Genomic DNA, 12,874 nt, shown 5'->3' with positions numbered 1-12,874 from the left:
AGGCGCAGTGGGGTCAAGATCAAGGTTAAAAGCCTGATGGGCGGCTTGAGCAGGCTTGGCTGAGGAAGGAGCCGGGGCAGCTCCATCGACCCCTCCTCCCGCCCTCGGGGACTAGAAGGGGTGGAGCGGTTGCCCCAGCCAACCACTCACGCAGACACCACGTCAATATCCAATATGATGCTTGCAGCTTTGTAAGCAAACAAATGTGCTCCACTCCGCCCAGGTGGTCCCAAGCGGCCAGGCCCCCTGCCCACACCGGACACCAGGTGCTGACAAGGGGCTCCCACTGAACCCCAACACCTTCCTTCCCGGCCCCCAGGCCTCACTGAGGAAAGCTGACCCCTGACCGAGCCCCTCCTTTCCTCTCAGCTGACTCCCCTGTTCTCATCTGCAGTCACCCACCACAGCTGGCCCGGCTCCGAGCGCTGGCTCTGCCGCCTGCTGGCGTGAGCAGGTCATGTCTCCTCCCTGAGCCAGCTCCCCCTCTGGTAAATGGGAGATTCTATCCGTTTCTCAGGGGTCCGTGGGCATTAAATATGACAAAATAGCCACATCACCAAATGTGGTAAAAAAATAGAAATAAATAAATAGAAAACTTCTGACCAGATACCTACTCTGGAATGGAGATGGCAGGAAGTTCCCTTTGTCGCCATAAACCACCTCTGTATGTTTGAATTCTTTTCTTTACAACAAGCAAGAACGCCTCATGAAATCGACTTCTATGCACAGCACCGTTCCTCCTGGGCTCAGACAGAAGCCGAGACGTTGCCTGAAAGCTCCCCTTTGCTTGCTGCTTCCCTTCCCCATCCTGCTGCCCACTCCCTTACCCATGTCCCCCAGGTCCAGGCCTTAATAGAATCCTCTTCCCAAGAATCCTCTTCCCAGAGCCGGCTTCTGGGGACCCATCCTGAGAGGCAGTGGGCATGGCCCCTGGCGGGGTCTGAGCCTGGGCCTGGGCCGGGGCTAGGGTCCGGGACCACGGGCCTGCAGGAACTGCCACTGAAAGTCAGCTCTCCCAGGGAAAAGGCTCAGAGTGAGGGAGCCGCACCTGCTGGGGAGCTGGTGGGAGAGGCACCTGCTGCTGCTCACTGGGAACACGAGGCCGAGGCTGCCGGCCATGCGCCGCCCCCTCCCCCCAGCCCCCCCGCCCGGGGCAGGGCTCCGTGGTCATCCTCCTGGTGGGCTACGGAAAAGGAGCCCAACAGGCCGTCAGCGGCACCACCAGAGCCCACCGGGGAGGCAGCATGCTAGAACCAGCCCTGGGCCCCCTGGTGTGGGCACGCAAAGTGGCCAACGTCTGCCAGACTCAACATCGTTCCCAGAGCACCACAGGGCCCCCCCGTCGCTCAGGATTGGGGCAGGTCAGAGCCCAGGACAATGGCTGTAGAGAGTTGTCTGTATCACTGAGCCAGTTTCCTCGCTCCGCATTGTTCCTCACCTGCTGTGTGTCAGCAACGAGGTGGCACTGGGGACACTGCAGTGAAGACACCCGGGCACAGTCCCTGCTCGTGGTCTGGGGAGGGGAGAGCAGACCAGGAAGCAGCAGGGCTTGGTGAGGGCCACACTGGGAGAAGGACTGCAGAATCAGGGAAGGCGTCCTGGAGGGAGCTTCGGGAATGCCCAGGAGTTCACCCGGCAAAGGGGAGGAGGAGTGTGCCAGGCAAGGGAACAGCATGAACAAGGCCTGGAAGGGCAGAGGGCGGGTGATAAAGGCTGAGTGGCAGGAATGAGAGCCTGAAAGGCCTAGTGGGCTGGGAAAAGGGCTTGGACTTAGTCCAGGGGCCACAGGGATACTGAGAGATTTAAGCTGGGGAACGGCGTGATCAGACTTGCATTTTTTAAAAATCCCTCCTGGCTACTGTGGGTAGAGGCAGTAGAGGCAGGAAGGCCAATGAGGAGGCTGGCCTCATCCAGGGGGCGTGGGTGGTGGCAGCGACCAGGAGATGGCATGGGGATGGACAAAAAGGACCAGCCCTAGGGATATTCAGGAAGTGAAATGGACAAGACGTGTGGAATGATTTTCTCATCATCAGGGTGGACATGTCATCATCTGGATCTCTACAAGCTACTCCTGGTCTCCGAATGTGGGGCTAATTTCCCTGCCCTCCTGGTCAACTTGCCTTTGGTGTCTGCCAGGGGCGTGAGGATGGGCAGTGAGGGTTAGTACACAGCGAGCGCTTTCCAGTGGCTGTAGTTCCAGTCTTTGCCACTAGGTGGGAGCCCAAGATAGAAAGGGAAGGGCGGCCTGGTTTCCCCGCCCACCAGCTCTTAGGAAAGGTTTTGTGCTTAATGGATACGTTACCTGGGACTTGCCAATGGGCAGGGGGTTTACATCACTGTTATTAACAGCACCATAACAGCAGCACCTGACTTCTATGGAGAATTGCTGTTGTCCAAAGATTCCCTATGCTGAGTTTTACATGAATTACTTCATTTCATCCTCAGCCCCGTGGGGTTGGGGGCCATTGTTATCCCCTTTATACATGAGGAAAATGAGGCTCAGAGAGGTCAAGTGACTTGTCCAAAGTCACACAGCCAAGGAGCCTCAGAATAAGGATTGGCATTCCAGTCGATCTCCATCACTACAGGAAACAGACTTTTCAGAAACCCTTCCCCTAAAACTATTCTGAGGTAAGCATTGACCCCTGCCACCACCTCCTTCTCTCCCCCTGCCTTCCTCCTCTTCCTTCTGAATGCCGCTGAAGACATTTGAATTGCTCAGAACCTCTGAATCAACATTCTCAGTGCACACGGTGCAGTATACAGATCTCGTAACATAGAAACCCACACCTGAAACCTATATGATCATGTTGACCAATGGCACCCCAAATTTTTTTTTAAAAAGACAGAATCAAAACACCCACCATCACTGCTTTGGGAGAGGTGGGGAGGGAGTGTCTTTGAGAATTTGGAACTCCTCTGCAAACCCCTCCCACATTTTCCAAGCTGGCTTCCTTCTACAAAGTTCTGGGTCAAGAAGGAGCAGTTGGGGAAAAAGAGGCTAAGAGCTGTGCTTAGGCCACACAGTGAGACAGGGAGAGCTGGACCTGGAACACCTGGTCCTGGACCCTTCACCACCAACCCTGGGCCAGGCCCTGGACTAGGCTCCGAGACCACCACCCCATTTTCCCCGCCCACGGCGTCAGGCCCAGTGTTGCATTTCGGAACCCCATCTCGCCAAGAGCCAACGGAGGCCCCCAGTCAACCAGGCTTTCCGTGCAGCTCATAAGTCACATTTCAGCAGGACTCCCAAGCAGATGGGGAGGGGGGTGGTGTTAATAAATATGAAATTCCTTTTGTCTCCTCCCACCCCACCAAGAGCCAAGCTGGTGGATACTTTTGGGATGGCTGCCAAAGGAGCTTGGTCTTCAGGTTGACTCGTGGCATTTTTACTGCTCTGGCTGACTGCCCGTTCAGTCATTGCCCTTTACCTCTTGGGGGATGCTCTTCTTACTCCAGGAAATCAGAGCCTGGGCCCCAGCCATGATTGGGACAGAAAGGAAAGGAACAGCAGCAGCAGGGGTGGGACCCAGGAGGAGGGGCAGAAGGAAGGAGCCACGCTTTTGCTTGGCTGGAGGGGACACGGGTGTGGAGGGACACACAGCAACAACAACAGCAGTACTCATCACTGCTGTGCAGGGAGCACTGGCGATGAGGCGGGGCTGTGCTAGGCACTCTACCTGCTTCGCCTGTTTTATGTAACCCTCCGTCACTTTCCACCCATTCCACAGGTTTGCGGAGTGATGGCAATGTGCCAGCCACTATTCTAGACCCCGGGGGAACCTGAGGAACAAGTCAGACCAGGTCCCAGTCTTTGCAGAGCTGCCATTGCAGGTGGGGAGACAAACAGGAAACAGAGAAGATACCATTTCGGTTGCTGATAAATCTATAAAAAAAAACAAAAAACAATAAACAGAAAGCTTGGGGAGCTGCTTTGCACTGGGGGTCAGGGAACGCTTCTCTGAGGAGGTGACCATCGAGCCTGAAGCTTAGAAAGGGAAGAATTATGCAGTTTTCAAAAGATGGAGTCCCGGGAGAGAGACGGCCGAGAGAACCGCACGTGCAAAGGGCCTGCGGTGAGGGGCCAAGTGGTATGACCCAGGAACCATCAGGGAGAGAGGTGGCGGGAATGAGGCCGCAGGGCGAGCGAGACGTGACAGATCCTGTGTGCACCAAGAACACCTGGTGACCCCGGGGGCACGGGCAGAGCCGGATCCGTGCCTGACCCTTGCCTCTCCCACCAACGCCCATTCCGCAGTCCTCACGACCTCCCCGGGCCAGGCTCTGGGCCAGAAGGAAGGGAAGCAGGACAAGTCTCCCTGCACCGGCCCAGCTCTTGGAAAAGTGCTGTGCTTAATGGGCGGGTTACCTTGGACTGGCCTTGGGCAGCGGGTTTGCCGCCACTGTTCCTAACCGCATCCTCTCCGCAGCACCTGACTCCTGTGGGGACCTGCTGGTGTCCAGAGGCTCTGTGCCGAGGTTTCCACGAATTGCCTCATTTCATCCTCACAGCCCCGAGGGGTGGGGCCGCCCCTAGGCCTCTTTGGCCGAGAGGAAGGTTACAAAACAGAGAGTGACATGATCTGATTTATGCTCTGACAAAACGATGGCTTCTGATACACACGCCCTCCCCTCCCAGCCCCCAGAGCAACGCTGTGCGGTGTGATGATCTGACCCACACGCGGGCGAAGAGACCGAGGCTCCCGGAGTTCAGTCATGTGCCCTGGCCCACACAGCAGAGAGGAACAGCTGCGGCCAATGGGCTTCCAGCCGTGATCTCGCCCCCGTGTTGGCGAGCGAGAAGGAAGGGGCTGGCGAGTGCGGAGGAGGGGACTTCCAGGGGGGACTCTGAGAACTTGTCCCCTGGCCTGGAATCTGGCCTCCAGATATTTCCCTGCCTGAGCTCCGCCGGCCGCCCCAGCCCGCCCCGCCGGCCGCTGCCCTGAATGGAGCGCTCGGCCGGCAGAGCGTCTGCCTGGGCCAGCCCGGCCACAAGTGATTTCCATCTATTATTAACGGGCTGTCTGGCCTGAGCCTTACATCCCCACGCAAGCCGCCCAGCCCGTGCCCCGGCGCCCCACGCAGCCTCCGCCGTCTGGGTGAGCGGTGCCCAGCCTGCAAGAAGGCCAAGTCCTGCCCGCCGGGCCGCCCAGATGCCACCCGCTGCCCCGAGCTGCCGGCTGCAGCGTGAGAGGACTGCTTGCGTCTCCCCAGCCCTGGCGGCCTCAGCTTCCTTCCTGAGAGAGAGGCAGGGGTCTGGTGTGACGAGCCACAGAGCCCCCAGGAGGGTGTGTGGGCGCCTGGGGACACCAGGCCTCTGTCAAGGCCAATCGCCCTGAGCCCGTCTGAGGAGCTGCAGGCCCTGGAGCAGCTGTGAGGCGCCTTTGTGCCCCAGGAGCATGAGCCGCGAGAGGCCGGGGGGCCCTGGCCCAGGGAACCCCTCGGGCCCCAGCTCCTGAGCTCAGCACCAGCAGGAGGACCCCCAGCCTGGCCCCCGAGGCCCACCCAGGCCTGGTGCCCACTTCGTGCCATGGGAGCGACCCAGGGGAAGAAGGTAGGAGCCCTGCAGGTCCTTTGGGGCCCTGGACACGGGAAGGGAGACCAGGTCTGCCAGGTGGGAGCCTCACACCCCACCTGCCAGCTCCTCGGAGCCCCAGCCAGGCACTGCCCACCCGCCCCCTCCCTGAGCTCACAGCCAAGATTTGCATCTAGAAACTGGGGCTCAGGGCACGGCCGGTAACTGGCCTTCCCATCGCTGGGACTGACCTGGGGGCTGCCCGATCCCTCAGCACCCCGCTCTTACACACGCGGCTCTGCCTCCCTGCACACGGGTGCCGCCCCCCTCCCCCCCACCCCCACCCGCTATGTCCCAGGGCCTGTTGGTACCGGTGAATGCGGGCAAGATAAAAAAAATAGGATCGTTATCGGCAAGTTGGCTAACCGGTTGTTACCAGATATAGGGCCGTGGGCAAGTTATTGGAGCTTTCTGTAACTCACTTCCTCCTCTGTACGATGGGGAAATAGGAGTCAGTATCTCAGAGGCTCGCGGTGAGAATGAAATGAATTAAAATATGTGACGTGTGGGAAACCGTGCCTGGCACGGAGTGGGCTAAGTGCACACTGTGCTCTGTCGTTGTTAGAATGCTCTTGAGCTCATTACCCAGCGCCTTTAAAGCTGGGCTTTCCGTGGGGCGTCTGTGGCAAGCACAGCCAGGGCTGTGGTTTGAGAACGTGGGGCGTGGACGCCCCGGGCCAGCACTGGAGATGCGTGTGGGAGGGGCTGACCCAGACCTCCGGGGTCAGCTCTCCAGGGATTCCCATTCATGCTCACGGCTCCCAGGGGCCCAGTGGTGTGGGCAGGCTGCCCTGGTCCCAGCTCCCCCACCCACCTGCTGTGGTGAGGAACTGAACCCTCCGGATCAGCTCCAGGGGGTAAGAGGGGCTGGTCCCACCTCCTGGGAGACTCCATGAGATGGTGCCTGACACCCCAAGGGCCCCAGTCAACAGGGCTCTCTCTTCAAACAACCCATGACGACCTGGTACATTAAAGTTGGGGAACAGTGGAGGGAGGGGGGAGCAGGAGGGGAGGAGTGGGGGGAGACAGGCTCTTGGCCCCGTTCTTCTTGAGTCCAAACTTTCTGCCAACCTAGCGCATCCCACATTTTTTTAAACTTAAAGTAAAACGCATCAAGGACCCCATGGAGGAAGGTCTCTGGACCTCAGTTTCCCCATTTGCAAAATGAGGGTGGTGGCCAGATAACAGCCAGGGGCCTCCTAGTGCTGTCCCTGCTCCTGCTCCCTCAGCAGCCGCCAGTGTCACTTTCCTAAAAGCTTAATGTCCTGGGACTCACTCCCGGCCTCACAATGCCCACTCCTGCCTACAGGGGTCAGTGTGGGGCACTCAGCCCCACGGGAGTCCCGGAGCCAAGTCCCAGCCAAGTCCCAGCCCTGGCCCCAACCCATCCACTCTTCCTGCTCCCCCTCTCCCCCGGGGGAATGAGCTCAGTCTCCAGATCCTAGCTCTGCTGAACGTGAATGTGGGGAGAAGGTCACCTTGGAGACCAGCTTCCTGGGCCTAGAAAAGACCCTAAGAAGGTCTAACCCAGGAATAGCAAAATGTGTCTCCTGTACTGCCTCTCCCACTTCCCTCACCATGGCAGACATCACAAATCAATCCCGGAACCCTTTCCCACTAAGTCTAGACAGCCTCAGAATCCTTCCCAACACAGCATCCAAGGCTCCCCCAGTCAGTCAGAACTAGCCCCCAGGTTGAGAGCCGTGCCTACCCTGGCCCCGTCCCTCCCCCTGCATTCAGGGGGAAGCCCTCCCAGGGGGAAGCAGGGCACTGTGATTGAGAACATGGGCTTAGAGTCAGGCAGGCCCTACTCAGTTCCTCCACATCCTCTGTGACCTTGGACAGGTTGCTGCACCTCTCTGAACCTCAGCTTCTGCCTCAATAAGCTAAAGATAATAACCTTCATCAGCGTGTTGTCAAACCTAAATGACATCATGCCTGAAACAAAACTGGTGCCCAGTGAATGTTGTCTTTCCCCGAATGTGATCCTCTCCCAGCTGCATCCTCCGCTGAGCTCACCACGGCTCCTTTGGGCCGTGAGGGTATTAATATCACCCCAATGGCAGATGGAAAAGCTGGTCAGGGGTGGAGCCAACGCAGAGAAGAGCTGTGAGCAAGCCCAGGCCAGGCCCCCTCGGCTCCCCACCCGTGGACCACCCCACCCAACCCCTACCACGCCCGTCTCTCTCCGGATTTCTGGAGGCAGCAGCTGGGTATGATGTCTGTGACAGGCCTGGCTGTGTGGAACAGAATGCCCAGCACCCAACCACTTATTCTCCCGCCGGCTTGTCCGATAAAGCTCACTCTACTCTCCTCAGACCCCTTCCCACAGTACAGCTTAATCAGAGTCATCAAATAAAAGCTCTGGAAAACCCTTGGTGATATGGTCCAATCCCCTCCCCATTATACAGATGGGAAGACTGAGGCCCAGGGAGAGGAAGGACTTGCCCAAGGCCGGGCAGCTCCAGGCCAGACTGCAGAAGCACACGGGAAGGCAGGGGTCTCCTTCCTCAGCACCGGGAAGGGCAGAACCGAGCTGGCCGTGGAGATGACCGTGTCCACCAAGGCACTCTCTCCTGGTACAGCACTCTGTCTGCCAAATCCTCATTTGCTCCCACACCACCCTCCCGCAGAAAAACAAAACACCGAGTACGTGCCACCCTGTGCCGAGAGCTGGGCCAAGGGTGGAGAAGCAAGGCCCCTGCCCTCACAGCCTCCCTATTGGTTGGAGAGACTGAGCATAAGCAAATAATGATAGTCATAGTGGAGACAGGGGCGGCCGGCCAGACGAGCAGGGACTGCGTGTGAGGACTCCAGGTCGGAGAAGGCTGTGGAAACCCCAAAAATAGGGACTTTTTTAAAACGCCGTGGGACGCGGGACAAATTGTTAAAAATCGGTTTTGTCCCGCCACAAGCGGGACGATCTGGTCACCTTACCATAACTCAGATGTGTGCTTAGGATGTTGTCCACTGTGAGGAAAGGAAACCCCAGCTCCGGCCAGCTTAAACAATAAGGGAATGCACTGCGTTCTCTAACTGGACATCCCATGGCTCAATAATGTCTCCAGGACTCTTCCCAGAAGCCCCCAGCCAAGGTTCCCTTGAATTTCCTTGGCTCACATTAAGTCATGCTCTCATTCCTGACTTGTCCCCTGGGGCCACTGGCTTTGCCTGGAACCCTGAACCTGTCGATGGCAAAGGATGGAAGTGAGACCGTGGGACCAGAGCCCTCCTGGAAGCTGGAGAGCAAATCCCCAGTGGCAGGGCTGCTGTTCAATGGGAGGGGTAGGCTGGAGGCTGGACTTCTAACCATAATGGCCCACCCTGGGGGAGAGGGGACCGTGCCTCTGACCACGGTGCGTACAGAGGGGATGGAGAGAACGTGAGAAGTCTGAGGGTGTGGCAGAAAGAGTAGTGGGCCAGAAATCGGAACACGGACATTGTTGCTTCTATTCATCCTGTTAACTTCCCTTGGATGTGGCATTTTTTAATCTGCAAAGTGGTACCCTGACCACTATCATGATGTTTGCAAGAAGCAAATGAAGATGTTTCCCATACATGGAAACAATGTCTCCGTGTGGAATATTCCCGAAGCTGCAAACATGGGCCAGTTGGGCACGCGTGGATTCTAGAGAGAAGAGCGCAGCGGCGTGTCCTGGACAAAGCCTGTTTTGAGCTCTTGCCTTGCACAGCGGGGCCGCAGCTCCTCTGGGCCTCAGACACCAGCTGAACATCCAGAGACCACAGGGTCTGGGTGCTGCGTCCCCAGCCCCATCAGCAGCCAGTGCCTCTCCCCCAGGGAGGGGACGTGCCCACAAGCTTCCATAGGCGATTCCTACCTAAGTTCGGCACCCCAGGCCATGATCTTAATTCCAGCCTTAAAGAGGTTGGTACTAAATACTGCCCTGACGCTAGCTTTTGCACTAAGTCTCTGATTGAATCTCCCAGCTGCTCTTGGAGGTGGGTGCTTTACCTACCCAAACAACCCGAGGCCTGGAGAGAATGGTCCAGAGGCCAGGCCACGCAGCCGGTGTGCAGTCTAAAGAGCCCGACCCCTTAGCCAGTGGGCTTCAGCGCGGCGCGCGTGAAAGTGTGCTCTTGTGCAGGCAGAACAGTGTGCGGGTCCCACCTGGGACCCCTATTGGGGCACCTTGCTTAGCCTCCCTGAGCTCCGTCTCCCCTCTGTCAAGTGGAGGATGACTTCACCTTCCACACTAGGACGAGGTGAGGGGCCTGTGGGGGAGACCTAGGGCTGCTCTAGACGCTCCAGGTGGCGTTTCCGCAGCAAGGGGGCTGGCGGGGCCCCCAAAGGCAGCTGTCTCACCTCCCTGAACCAGCCCTGTGTTCCGCCTGCTGATGTTTGTCAAGACGTCATCGCTTCGCATCCGTCTTCATGAGCAGAACGTTTCCCCGGCTGACACCGACGGGAAGGAACCCCGGCGATGTGGCCCCGGTGATGAATGGCTGGGAGAGAGTGTTTGTCCTCAGAGAGCCCGGGAGGCATACAAAGGGCCGGGCCCTGCTGGCTCTCCCTCCGCACACGGTCCCCGGTGATGGAGGGTGCCCGCTGGCTGGCACCCAGCTCACGGGGGCGTGAGGACCTCGTCAGGAGGCTCTCCCTGTCCGTGCCCCGCTGTGGACCCAACCCTGCTTCTCTGAGGGGAGCTGGGGCCAAGCACCCCACTCCTCAGCTGGGTTCCCCAAGGGCCCGGAATGGGAGGCTTGGGGACAAGAGAAGGTTGTCAGGCCCGCCCTCACCCCCAACAAAAGCAGAGCTCAGGCCCCTCACTGAGCCCCGTCTCCCCATATCACTCAGCCTCCCAGTCTTTACTCACACCAGGTGCCCTTAGACTCTCCCCCCACCCCCCAATGCCTACCCACAGTCCCAGGCCCGGCACCCGCCCACCTGCTCTTGTAAGTGTTCCTAGACCAGGTGTGTCCTGGGTTCTGACCGCACAGCTGACAGATATCCCATCACAAGGTGTGAGGGATGGGGGGGAGAGGGGGCGGGTCTCAGCTAATGAGCACCCCCCTTGGCAGCCACTAAGCCAGGTGTTTTCACCTGCTTTCCCTGCAGGCACCCCAGCGAGGTAGAGGCTGCCACGCCCACGGCCCACGTCGTGGCTGAGCCCTCTGCCCTTCCTGCCTGCTCTGGGCCTCGGGCAGAGGCCTCGCCCCACCTGCCACTGAGCGCCACACGCCCCCCACTTTCCTCATACCGTCCTCACAGAGGCCCCAGGAGGAGGCTGCTGTTCCCGTCCCCATTTTATAGACCAGGTCACTGAGGCTCAGCGGTCCCCAGCGAGGAAGTGGCCGAGTCGAGGCTGCACTGACGCCTACCCGGCCAGTGGGCACTCCCGCAGGCCGGCACTTTGCATCCTCAGCCCAGATCCCCCACCACCTCACCCCATTCCACAGCGGAGGAAGCTGAGGCCCACGCGGGGAGCAGGCGGGCCAGGGCGGGGCCAGGTGTGGGCTGAGCTCTGCATTCACTCCCGGGGTGTCCATGCACCGACGCTGGCATTATGGCGTCAGGCGTAAGTGAGGAAGTGCCCGGAGCACCTCGGACACACTCCTCTCTCCCGGGTCTCGGTTTCCCCACATGCGAACTGGGGGTTCAGGTAAATGATTCCCAGCCGTGGTAACGGTGACAAACAGCAGTTAATCTGGGGAGGGGGCGGGCCCCTTTCCAGACCTTGCAGCTGGGGGCAGAGATGGAGTTCAGGGCACGGACCTCGTCCCTTTGTCCTTAGCAGGACTCAGTGCAGAACGAAAATACGGGACCCCTTGTTCAGAAGTTATTACGATTAACTTCAGGGATTAATCCAAGCACAAGATCCTTCTGCGTGCATTTGCGACGGCAGGGGTCCCAGGCCGCGGTCGTTAGTGCCAGCCGGGGGCATGGGTGTGGGGCCACACTCCTGGGATCTGGGATGAGGCACACGTACGCATGGGAGCCAGGTGAGCCTGGCTTCCCAAACCCCGGACTTGGCCACCCAGTCCCAGGCTCCCCTTTTTCTCCATCTGGTCACCCCCTGGATCGGAGAGCCCCGGATGTTTTCCTTCGGCGCCTGAGCCCATCGGTAGACGCTGTCTTTCCCTTCACTGTGACCTGTCCCCCCACCTCATTCACCCGCCCCCAGAGCAGCTGGCCAGAAACCCTGGGAGAAGTCGGAGTTGAAATGTCTTCCCTGGGGAAGCCAGGGACGGGGTGGGGTTGGAGAGCTGCAGGGGTGCCGGCAGCAGCTGAACGGGCGCCTGCGGGCAGGCAGGTGGCCTTTGGAGGCAGGAAAGGGCAGTTCTCCTGTCCCCGAGGCCACCCGGGGGGCTTTCCTCCTCCTCCGCCCTCGGCCTCCCCGAGGTTGGTCCAGGAGTCGGGTGCCCCGGGCTGCCTCACACACACGGACAGCTGGGGCCCAGCACAACGCAGTGGCGGGGGGGTTAGTGGGTGGAAGTCCAGGGCACCTCCACGGGGGAGCCTTGGGGCAGGTCTGCCCAGAGGAAGGAAGGTCACTTTGTAAGTAGACAATGGCACCTCTTACTCCCTGCAATCGTCTCTTCCAAAAAAAACTTCTCCTCCCCGTCCTTATGGCTGGAAGCCTGGCTTGGGAGGAAAAGAAATCAAAGGAGGGGAAAGAAGACAGAGGCCGGCTCAGCTGACACCTCTAGGAAACCTTCCCTGAGTGGATCTCACATACCTACACGGGGGAGGGGCTTAGGGCAGGGGCGAGGGGACAAGCTGGACTCAGGGGTGCCTTTGCAGAACTGGGCTCGGGTTTCACTAGGCCTGCAGATTACCAGGGCAGCTGGGAAGGGGCGGAGAGATTAGAAGCCGTAAGGCTTCCTCAGGGACCCCAGGACACCACCGCTCGCCCTGAGTTCCCCAGACGAGGGCAAATCCCATTATGATCTCAATAGTCTCCACCACTCGGACCACAGTTGTAATTTCGCATGTAATTCTGTGATGTATCCATGAGGGGAGAGGCACTGCGTTTGCCTTTTGGCTCACCACGTGTCCCTGGTACCCAGCAATAATAGGTGCTCAGTAAGTTCAGGAAGGAGAGGAAGGAGAAAGGCGGGCTGGGTCCCCTGGAAGTAACACAGGGTGGAGTTAAAGACCAAGCTCCTGCACGGGCCCCCACAGGGCCTCAGGCTGGGGGGAGGGTGTCCTTTATCCCACACGCCCCCTCCTTGCCTTCCAATAGCTTTCAGGCTTTGACCCACATTCCCACCTGCCGACCACACACACACACACACACACACACACACACACACACACACTTTTCACCTGTACAACTT

The sequence above is a fragment of the Eptesicus fuscus genome, chromosome 18 (genome assembly GCF_027574615.1).
Source record: "Eptesicus fuscus isolate TK198812 chromosome 18, DD_ASM_mEF_20220401, whole genome shotgun sequence".
Taxonomy (NCBI): Eukaryota; Metazoa; Chordata; class Mammalia; order Chiroptera; family Vespertilionidae; genus Eptesicus; species Eptesicus fuscus.
This window is presented reverse-complemented; position numbering follows the sequence as displayed.